The sequence below is a fragment of the Apis mellifera genome, linkage group LG15, assembly GCF_003254395.2.
Source record: "Apis mellifera strain DH4 linkage group LG15, Amel_HAv3.1, whole genome shotgun sequence".
NCBI classification, from domain to species: Eukaryota; Metazoa; Arthropoda; class Insecta; order Hymenoptera; family Apidae; genus Apis; species Apis mellifera.
This window is the reverse complement of record NC_037652.1, coordinates 1,076,101-1,088,220: the sequence shown is the minus strand read 5'-3', so window position 1 is coordinate 1,088,220 and position 12,120 is coordinate 1,076,101. Positions and strand designations below refer to the sequence as shown.

The following is a 12,120-nucleotide window of genomic DNA, read 5'->3' as shown; positions in this document are numbered from 1 at the left end:
TATATAATAATATAATATCTCATGCTTTTATATATGAATATTGTTCTTCTAAAGTTTTAATTTTGTTATATTTTTTTTTATCTTATCAAATTTTTTTATCTTTGGAAAAATAATTTTTATAAAATGGAAGAATTATATATATTTTTTAATTTATTGCAATAAATATTCTTAAAGAATTTTTTATGTCATCTGATTTATCAATTAAAATAAAAATGAAATTAAAACATAATTTCATTAGTAATGTCAATGAAAATGAAAAGGTTTACATTTATTACATGTTTTAAAAAAATTTTTAAAAATAATCATTTATTTTAATTAACAGTTTTAAATAATATTTTTTTATGTATCATGTATAAAACCTCTATTATATTTTATGTCATTTGAATTAATAATGTAAATAGTTTAAATAATTAAATTTAAATAATTAAAATTTAATGTCAAAATTATCTTTAAATAATCTAAATAAATTATATAAATAGAATCACAAGTTATTCGAAATTTTTTTTAAAAATATATATTGAAATGCAAAATAAAATAAATTAATATTATAATTTTAATAATTAAATAAATTGAATAATATTATAAGCAATATTTTTTCGATTACAATATATATTATATACTGTGAATACTTTTCTATCTGTACAAAATGATTAAAGTAATAAACCTATAAATTTAATTACATGAGTACATCTTTACATTATTTTTATATTATACATTTTTCTGTATGATTTCTGTTTAAAACTGAAAGATATTAACCATATATTAGAAATAAAAAAGAATAACTTCAAATTTCGATTATAAAAAAATTAATCAATACTTATACACTGTCATTTTAAGTTAAGAAATAATTATTCCATCCCATTTATCCCATTCTCGAAGATCACTTATACATTCATTTCCATCGAACGAGAAACGTTGGCCAAATAAAAAAATTAGAATCAATCGATCAACTTTTATCGATCAATTTATAAAAAAATTAATCAATATCCATACAACGATACATTGCACAATCCCGCTACCTCTACAATTCTGTCAATTCCCTCTGCACATTCATTTCCATCGGGCAGGCAACGTTGGTCAAATGAAAAATTAGAATCGCAAAATTAGATTCGATCGGTCGACGATCGACGATGATAAAAAAATTAATCAATATCCGTACAATGACACTTTGCACAATCCCATCACCTTCAACGCAACCCTTCAACGCGCAACCCTGTCAACTCTCGAACATCCCTTGCGCATTCATTTCCATCGGGCAAGGAACGTTGGCCAAATGAAAAATTAGAATCGCAAAATTAGAATCGATCGATCGATCCACGTTTCTACGCACGTCGACCTTTAATCACGGCGGGAAAAACACCGTGGAACGATTCGAGAAAGAATATATCCCCCTCCCCATTTGCTACCTTCGACGTCCATTCGACAATCTGATCAACTCGGCCGGCACAAAACCCTGTCGAGTCCTCGACAGAATTGCACGCTGATCGAATTGACATTCAATCCGGATCGAGAGCGGAGTTTACACTGGATTCGATCCAGACCCGTGGATTCGTCAACATGCAAAACGGTCGGGGGACGCATCGATAACGAGCGAACGGCATCTCTCTCGCTCTCCTCCCCCTCCCCCCTCCCCTTCCTTCCCCTCGCATCCTTTCCTTGCGGGATCCACCCCTTTCTCTTTCTTCGAGAGACTTTTCACACCGTTTCGATGCAACGAAACGGGGAGGATGATTCCAGTTTGACAGAGAATTTGAAATGCCGGAGTGACTCGGGTTTGAGAGATTGTATCGTTGATTAAATCGATATCGGAAAATTGCGAGTTAACCATTTTGAGGATTAAAGATGTATACGGATCTGCGGGCATTAAACGATCTGTATATTTAGATTGAAAATTATTTATGTAAAATAATTGAAAATAATGTAAATGATAAGTAAATAAATATTATTAAATGTCACTACAGTTAGTTTGATATATAATACTAGAAATCTTCATACACTTTATGCAAATTCAACCAATAAGTTGTATTATCAACGATGATTCTGTTTTATACGAAACAATTTTTTTATTAGTGAAATGTCATTTCGAAAAGTTCGAAATTAATTGTAGTTAATTGAAATTTTTTTATATATATTATTTTCATTTTTTTTTTTTTTTTAAATATAATTTCGTACGAGTTAAAGCAAAATTTTACACCTTAAAATATATTCAAGTATTTTAATTGTATTATTCTGTTGTAAAAAGTATTATTAAAAGTTAAATGAAATTGTATACGAAACATAAAAAAATAATAAAAATTTGATTGAATAATATTGATTTCACGAAATTTCTTTATGTATAATTTATTATAATTTGCAAATAAATTTTAATTAAAATCAGATTTTCTATGATAAGTAAATTTCTGTGTAAATAAAGATTTTTATGATTAACTGTAATTATGCTTATATTTGAATAAGAAAAATATTTTTGGAATTATATCGTTTATTTGTGAATATCGATTATTCAAATTAATTGGGGCATAAACTAATTTTTCGGATAATTGATTAAGAAAAATCATGAAATAATTGGAAATTAAAAAATATGAACATTTATTACATGAAAAATAAATATATCAGGGAAAATAAATTAATAATTTTTAAGATTATTTCAAAATACATAAATATTTTCAATATTTATCTGATAATCTGATTATTGAATAACCAGAATTCAAATAATAATTGACTTTCAGATAACGACGATTAAACGACATTCTATTGTATTTGATTTTTTATTTTAATAGATTCTAGACATTTCATAGATATTTTTTGAATTAATTTTTGCAAATGACTTGTGATTCTATGCATTATTTGAAGATAATTCCGCGAACAACTACTATTTAAATTATAAATTGCAGTATTATATAACATATGGTATGCAAAGTTGAAATTATTTTATTTGAAAAAGAATAAATGGAAATATGACCCGGAATGATATAAAGTAACAGTATAATATAAAAGAGGTTTTATATTGATATACGAAAAAGCGGTGTCAAATAACATTTGGAAGAAATACAATTACCTTTTTAAAACATTTCGTTTAAATCATCATTTTCTCTCATATAAAATGTACGAAAAATAAAATATATAGTGACTATCTGTTTCAAATATTATATATAACAATACATCATCTGTTATCCAATATCAGCGAGAACAATCGAAATTTTTACACAGTTGAAACTATTGCAAATACAACATTGTTATACACACCTTTAACAATTCACAACATTGCAACATTACCGTTCAACGAGCGTTAACAATTCTCCATTGTTCCAGCGTCCCAGTTTTCGTTAAACAAAAACCGAAAGTAAATGACAAAAATATCGATAAATAATTTTTTTCACCTAATAAAAAAAAGAACAAAACAAAACAAAACAATAAATAAAATATACTATACGCGTAATAAATACTTCTTTCATAAAATGTAATGTACAAAATATAGAATGTACATTTTTTCCAATTAAAAAAAAGAAAAACATAAAATGAGAAACATGTAATAAATGAATAAAATATAAACTTTTATAAAATGCATTGATTATTAAGAACTATTAATATAATCATTTATAGTATAAATATTAATATAAAAATTAAATTTAATATACGTACAATCAATATTTTTCTAAGAAATATATATACAATAATTTATTAAATGTCAGAATCTTTTAATGAAAAAGAAGAACAAAGTAAGAGATAATATAAAACTTAAAATATAAATAAATAAAATATAATAATATTTTAAATAATATATCTTTTATAAAAATTCAAATACAATTATAATTATAATTATTGAGAATCGGAAAATAATAAATAAAAATAAATAAAATATAATTTTTCATAGATATATAATTAATTATTCCGTGGATTTTTCATAATAAAAATAAAAAAAGAAGATATGAAAAAATATGGAAAGCGATTGACGAGTCTATTTTTTCACAAACATATTTTTCCGTGAGACATTCTTCTATTTTTCAATCCTTCTATTCATTCTTTCATTCTACGTGATCAGTTTTATTCATTTCCTCCATTCAACTAACCTCTTTCTGAGACTCCAAGTTCCATAGGATTCTTGCTCTTGAATTTGCGTGCCATTCGGTTCCCTCCACTTTCACCTCCATAACAATATATAAGGAGAAATATTGGACACTGCCAGCGATGACCATGTTTGGTCAATCAACTGGAAAAAATGCATTGATTTAAAATTTATTTATTTTAATAATTAATATTTTTTTTATTATTATGCTTATTATTTTATTATATTTATTTTTTGCAAGTGAAGATATATTTATAGGAAAATTTATTAATTTTATAAATGAATGGATATTGCTTGAAATTTCTGATAAGAATTTATTTTTTTTTTATCAATTAATAATATTAATACATAAATTTATATATTATATACTTTTATACATATTGATACCAAATAGATACATATTAAAATCTTATAATATAATATTTAAGTTGAATATGCGATTTTAGTTGATTATAAATTAAATATAAAATAATTTTTATTTTTATATTAAAGTCGTCCAATCGAGAATATAAAAAATATATGCATAAAAATATTCAAAATCAAAATTTTTTAAATTCTTCATAACGCCACAATATTTTAAAATCGTATACCTATATATCTTAAATTTTTAGATTTTATTTAATTTTTCTATTAAAATTTAATGCAATACTGATTGTTTCATCATTCCTTTATAATTAAAGGATTTATTTATAATAACTTATAATTTATATTTTTCATTCCAATTTGTTCCAAAATTATTATATTTTTTCTTAAACAACAAACAAAATCCTATTATAAACTTAAAATAAAACAGTAAAAATACCGATATAAATTTTGATTCCTCTAATCAAAGATTATTTATAATAATTTATAATTATAATTCATTTCAATTTATTTAATTCATTTTCAATTTTATTTCTAATATTTCTTTTTAAACGAAAAGAAAAATTTTATTATAGAACATTAAAAATATTGATATATTTTAGCATTATAATGGACATATATAACCAAACATGCGTTAAAAACAATTCCATAAACAGTAAAATGAAAGTTCTGAACGATTACCAATATATCGAAAATTCTCAAAGAATCAAGATATGTAACTATAGACGTAACGTCTAACTCCATCCTCCAAGACACATAGGACACGATACTTTACCTAAGAACGATGCTTTAAGACAGCTAGACATCGGTGATTTATCGCGTCCCCGATTCGAAGGCTTTCCATTCTGCAAGGTGAATGCAACGCCGCTCATCGATTATCGTCCGCGTTGCTCTCGTTGTCACGCGGTGCTTCATTCGGTCAACAATGATCCGTACACGTAATTTGCCTGTTATTGATCATCCATTTGTCACGTCGCCTTGTTTCCTCTGTTGACGTTTTTACTTGACGTCTTTTCCCGTATTTCGCGTGGATCGTTGTTTTGATATGCTGAATGGGATGGATTTACATCTTTATTATAAATTTAGTTGCGTTAATTATTTAAGAATAATACAATTGTCGTGACAATTTCAAAAGATTTATAATAATATTGTAAACATTATAGATTTATATTTAATTAAACGTAAATTGATATGTATTTATATAAATTTATAAATTAATATTAATCTCTTTTTTTAAAATAGATATATTAAATATTTTATTTTTTATTTTTTTAATGGAAATATAATCAATAATGTTTGAACAAGAAGTCAAGGAAACTTAAAAAAAAAATTTATAGAATACATATTAATAATACAGATCTGTATTTAATTAATTACAAATTATATATATATTTTGATTAAACGTTATTTAAAGTCTTAAAAGTTATTTATATTAAATAATTAAATAAACAAAAAATTTATAAAAATAATAAATTTAATAAAAATAATAAATTTAACATTCTTAAAATATTAAATATTTAATTATATATATATTCAATAATTAAAAATTTTATTTTTGTTATTTAATTATTACTATCATTATTTAATTAGTTTTGTTGTGTTTATTACATAAAAAGTTTTATTTATTTTTAATCGTTGTTCTTCGTTATTCCAACCAATACTAGTATTTTATATTTTCAAAATTTATAGTATAATATGAGGGAATAGTCAGTGATGCCAAGTTTCAGGTAATATATTACTCTGCCATTTTGTGCGTTCGTTGTATCGCACGAACTGCAGTAATCTACATGTTCATCAATTTAATCTTGTTTGACTGACGAGTAGAAAATGTATGCACGATGAGATTTCGGTTGGGGATATTGCGTTGCATGGTTGACGCTAGATTGACGCAGAAATTGTTCGTATATGACCTTAATAAGTTTTTCATTCCTGCGTGTCAATTTACGATTCGATATTGAATGGCACTAATTTTAGTTTCATTCATCACGAAATTAAAGCAAAAGATTAAAAACAAACATTAAAAATAAATATTAAAATTTGATTAATAGAGAAATTTAATTTTTATAATTGATACAAATTTATAATTTATTAAATACAAGAAATAACCGATATAAGAAATTATATAAGTTATACTAAACAACTATTCAACAACTATTCAAGAAATCATTTAAATTTTAGAAAAAAGTTCAATATAAATAATCCTTAATATGAAGTTGAAAAATAATAGCAAATAATAATATTTAAAATTATTATTGATCAAAATTTTCTAACTTTCTCTCATATTTCAGAATTTGGAATTTTCTAAATATAAAAGTTTCAGCATTAACGAGACAAATCTATCTCTAAAAGCCGCTTTATTTGTCAATAATAATATCAAATAATCCTTTATTCGAAAATTCCCTAGTTTCTCATTATGCAGGACACCATATCTTATCACTTGTGCATCAAAACTTCTATAATTGCGTTTCCAACACAACAATTCCATTCGCAAAAGCTACTTTAACCGGCCAGAACAAATAATCGTTTTCCAACTCCAAAATTCCCTAGTTTCTCATTACATTCCCTACAACACCATATTCCATCACTTCTGCATCTGAACTTCCACCGTTACGCCGAACAGCCTCATCCCTAGAATTACCTCAATCACCATTAACAATAACAAATGCCCTTTCACCTAATTCTAAAATTACCTAATTCTCACTACTTCCTAGAAAACCATATCTTATCAGCTTTATGTCTAAACTTTCACCATTACGCCAAATAACGCCATTAACATCAACAAGAAGTTAAATAAATTTAAAATTTTTTTTCAAAACATAATATTAATTAATACAGAAACCTATTTTTTTATTTTACTATATTTGAAGTTGAAAATTTGAAATTTATTATTTAAATTATTATTTAAATTTTTGCAGACTATAATATATCAATTTAGAATAATATATAGAACAATAAAATAACAATAGAATTAAACAAATTAGAATGCAGTATCAATAAAATTTTCTTTCAAAATGCAAACTTTATATTCTCAATTTTTTAATATATCATATTTAAATTATAAAAATATTAAAATTGTATCAATCTAAAGTATCAATCAATATATTATCTTTCAGAATCCAACTCTTATATTATCTTACATCTTTAACTCTTATATTATCAATAATAACAAGGAACAATAAACATAAAATCTTTCAGAATGCTATACAGAATATTAAACAATGCATTAAAAATAAAAATTATATTCTTACATTTTCTCTTCAGTAATAATATAGTATTAATGATTGTATTTTTTTTTGCAATCAAATTCACAAACTCATAAATTTAAATTTTTAAATTAGATTCAGGTATGAATTTACTATTTTGCCAATTTAAAAGAGTAACAATAATTAAATATAAAATGCATTCTAACTAATCCTAAATCTTTCAATTTTTAAATTGAAATTTTCAAATTATATTTTTAAATTTCAAAGTAAATTCATATATCAACAGCAAATTAAATTAAACAATTAAACAAAATCTTTCAAAGAAAGATCTTTGATCTTTTTTTCTCTTCTTTCAAAGAAAAAATCTTTCAAAAAAATAATACTAATAACAATACTAAAAATAAAGCAATCATTTCACAATTATTAATGAATGACAGTATTAATGAATACAAAATTCAATTCTCAAACTTCTAAATTTTTAAATTCTTATATTAATAAAAATTCTTATATCTTATTGTCAATAATAACAATAACAATTAAATAAAATGTAATTCTAATCAATTCCAAATCTTTCAAAATTCAATCTTCAAATTTTTAAATCAAAATCTTCAAATTATATTTCTAAATTGAACGAAAACAATAAAGTAAAATATTTTAAAGCATAATATTAATATTAATATAACAATTATAACAATATTAAATAAACAAAACATCTAACCAATACATATAATATCAATCAATTGAATGCAATACTTTTCAAAATCTAATCTCCATTTTTAAATTTAAATTTCTAAATTAGAGATTTAGACATCAATTTATCAATAACAATAATAATATAAAATGCAATTTTAATTAATCTCAAGTTCAATGATTTGAATCAAATTAAAACGTTCGAATTATATTTCTAAATTTCAAAGTGAAATCAAACATCAACATTCATCACCACCACTATCAACAACAACAACAACAACAACAACAACTAAGCGAAATGTCCCAAAGCGTAATACCAACCTACGCAAAATCTCCCTAACCAATTCCGCTACACCCTCATAACCACACATTCCGCTCCCACGTCTGGAGGCCAATTCGAGACGCGTTTCCTCGTTCGTTCCCAGCCGTTCGTTGTCTCTCCTCGGATCGTTCCGGTGCCAGGTCGATTCTCACTAGATGGATCATGATCGAGTCTGGGCGATTGAGGGATCAGATGGGCCAGAGACTCGGCCGAGGGGAGGTGGGGTTAATCAGTGCAATCATGAGATTAGCGAGGTAGGGGAGAGCAAAGGCAGGCACGTAGCGTTTCACAGGAACAGGGGGAGCTTGGTCGTGGTTGGTGTGGGTGGAGGGTTGCTCGAGGGGTAAGGGAGTTCCGTATATCGATTCGATATCCCCCGGACCTCAAGAGGTTCGCTTTGATGCATAATCACTTTGGTCTCGCGTATCGGTTCGTCGAAGGAGACTGAAACGTTAGTTACGAGAAGTTAATCTTTTCCACTTCGACAGGGATGATTCTCTTCACCCTGTTCGCGCGTTCTTACGCCTCTCTGAGGTTTCGCGCGGAGTAAGGAATTTTGTGTAATTGGGAAAATATTGTCGAGTTATTAGATTTAAAGTGAGACGATAGGAGAGAATTTGGAGAATTTTAGAGATTGTGTGCTCGGTGAATTTAATCCTGAAGGGAATTCAGAATTGAATGTATAGCTTCTAGAAATTTTAAAATTTCACGGAATTGGACGTTATCGAGATAATTTCTTATTGAAATAAAATTTTATTTTATTTTTTGTTTATTTCATTTCAAATAATATCTAATATCTATTATTTGAATGAAAATGTATTTAAAAAATATATATTTATTATTTGATTTTACTAAAAAAAAAAAAGATGGAAAATAAAAAGATCGAAAAGACCGAACTTTTATTCTGAAAAGCTATTTTCTTCTCGTTTAGATCTAAATTACTTTTCACACTTTTTTTTAACTTTATTCGAAACTTTATTCGAAAGTAATTTTAAAATTCTTATTTCTTACTTAAGATTTTGAAATTTATTTTTTTATTTCAACTAATTACTTGTCTTTTTTATTCATTATTAATATATTATTTTTTAATAAAAAGTATTTAATTTAATTGTTGAAATTCTTACAATATTTATGATATTTTATAAATTTTTATTTAAAAAGTTTTTTACTGTTAATAATAATATAATTTTTATATAAGTATGAATAATCACGCTTACTCGTTAATAATTAATAATTTATTTTCTGATATGAAATGAAACTTTTCAGAAATATTTAATTTTGATATTTTTAATTTTCGTTTCCATTTTTATTAACGAATGAATGAAAATGATACAATTATATGTGAGATAAAATATATAATCAGCATCGACGACAAGAAAGTAATATAATAATATATAATAATTCGGTGATTAGACGACAGAAACTATTATCAACGCCTCGGGATAGAAACCTTATCCGGACGGTCCTTATCGTGTTTAGTAATTCACCTAATCGGTCCGGCCAGCAGCTTCGAGGCATTAAGGTCTTCCGAGGAAATCGTCTCGAAATAAGCAGCCTTATAGGGTCCGATTTTCCATGGGAGTCTGTCATTATGGACAATCCATTACGAGCTGATGCAAATTGAACTCTAATCGCAGATTTATATCTCGTGATGGGATACCATGTATCGATCATGTTATTTGATATCGAAGGAATGACAGATTTTTGATTCGACAAATAGTTGCTTCTTGTGCAATTTTATTAAAAAAAATCTTTTTCTTTTTTTTTTTTGGATATTTTTAATATTCTTAATATTTTCTTAATTTCTATATAATTGAAAATTGATTAATTTTTATTTTAAAATATTTATTAATTAATTAAAATATTTTTTCTCAGATTATGGAAAATGTCTGAAAAATAAGAAATAATTATATGTATTATTATATATTACATATAGCATATACTCTATAATTATACTTTTGTTTATGTATAAGTTATCGGATGTAGAATAATTTTGGACATGGACTGAATAGATATGGAATGAATATAACATGATATTGACATTAATTAAGTCTATTAATTTTCATAAAGAGAAATAGAATTTTAAAACAAATTTAATATCTAAAATTATATAAAATTATTTCGAATCGTTGATAATAAAGTTAATGAAATTTTAAATCAAAAGAAAATAATATTATGTTAATCTCAATATACAATAAATATATTTTAATCCATTGAGCATTAAATAACAATAATTCACAATACTATTGAAAAATGTGTAGAATGATAGAATAATTCATATATTGTCATATCAAAAAAATATATAAATAAATATAATTCATAGATATAATTACATAGATTTAAAAAAAATTTTTTTGATTTAAAGAAAAATACAATTCATCACATTAATACTATAAATTTCTTCAAATTTTATTAAGAATATATGATTTACAATTAAATATAAAACAAACAAACAAAATATTAAATACTTAGAAATTTATATTATAAAAAAATAATTACAATATTAAAAAAACAAATTAATAATAATTATTTATTAAGTTTATATTCAAAATTATTTGAAATTTGTGATAATTGTATAATATATATAATATGGACAGAAATATAATTGTAAGAATTGTCAAAGAATTTCCAGTTGATCGTAGATCGTTGCCGAATATTGCCGAATATTGCCGAATCTTGTCGAATTGATCCGAAATCCGATATCATATCTCGAATCTCGATACGAGATCGGAGTCCGATTTTGTCAGAATTTTCTCGATCCTTCCCGAGTTTCATAGTCTAGGGATCCACACACTTTTAGTTTCCACGGTTGACGACGCGTTAAAAGATGGTCCAGCACTCAGCAATAGCTGGAAGAGAGGCGAACACGCGCGACAGAGAGAATTAATTCCGACCCACAGCCATCTCTGGTCTACCGCAGACGTTCTGCCCGCGGTCCGTGAATTTTTCATGCGTCCTTTCGCAGTCACGTAATGAAGAATGAAAGTTACAGCGTGGCAAAGTATGTAGGAAGATAAGGGAATGTAATTTTAAAAGCGACGTCGACCGAATCGCGTCATTTAATGGCCGACCAGCGCCCACACTTTGTATTTACGTCGTCGTATAATCATGAATTTTCGTATTTTTGGAATAGAAGAAACTATGATTCGAATAAAAAAATATTTTTATAAGAATTTCATTCTATATCTTGCAAAATTTTATTCTGGAAATGTTTAAACAAGCATTGTTTTGGTATTTGAGTCATACATCTTACTCATTTGCGTAATAGATTTACACGTACACTTCGTTCATAAAAACGTGAACAACCTAGATTTTCGATTCAATATTTCTTCAACATCGAACATTAAAAATATAAATTTGAAATATTTGAATTGAAAGAAAAATGGATTTATATTACATGTATAATAATTCATATCTCAAATATATTCAATATATTGTATATAAAACTAAACAAATTTTTATGCAGTTAAAACATATTA

At 25.3% G+C, this 12,120-nt stretch overlaps 1 protein-coding gene and 1 long non-coding RNA gene across 7 annotated transcripts in view; one reads left to right on the top strand and one right to left on the bottom strand.

Annotated features, from left to right (window-relative positions):
• Mad (MAX dimerization protein) overlaps positions 1–12,120 on the top strand; it is a 409,447-nt gene that overhangs the window by 272,247 nt on the left and 125,080 nt on the right.
• LOC102654757 lies at positions 3,946–9,362 on the bottom strand. The gene is made up of 3 exons (XR_001705719.2): positions 8,641–9,362; positions 5,202–5,474; positions 3,946–4,207 (listed from the first exon to the last, which is right to left on the bottom strand). It is a non-coding gene; the product is annotated as an uncharacterized LOC102654757 (long non-coding RNA).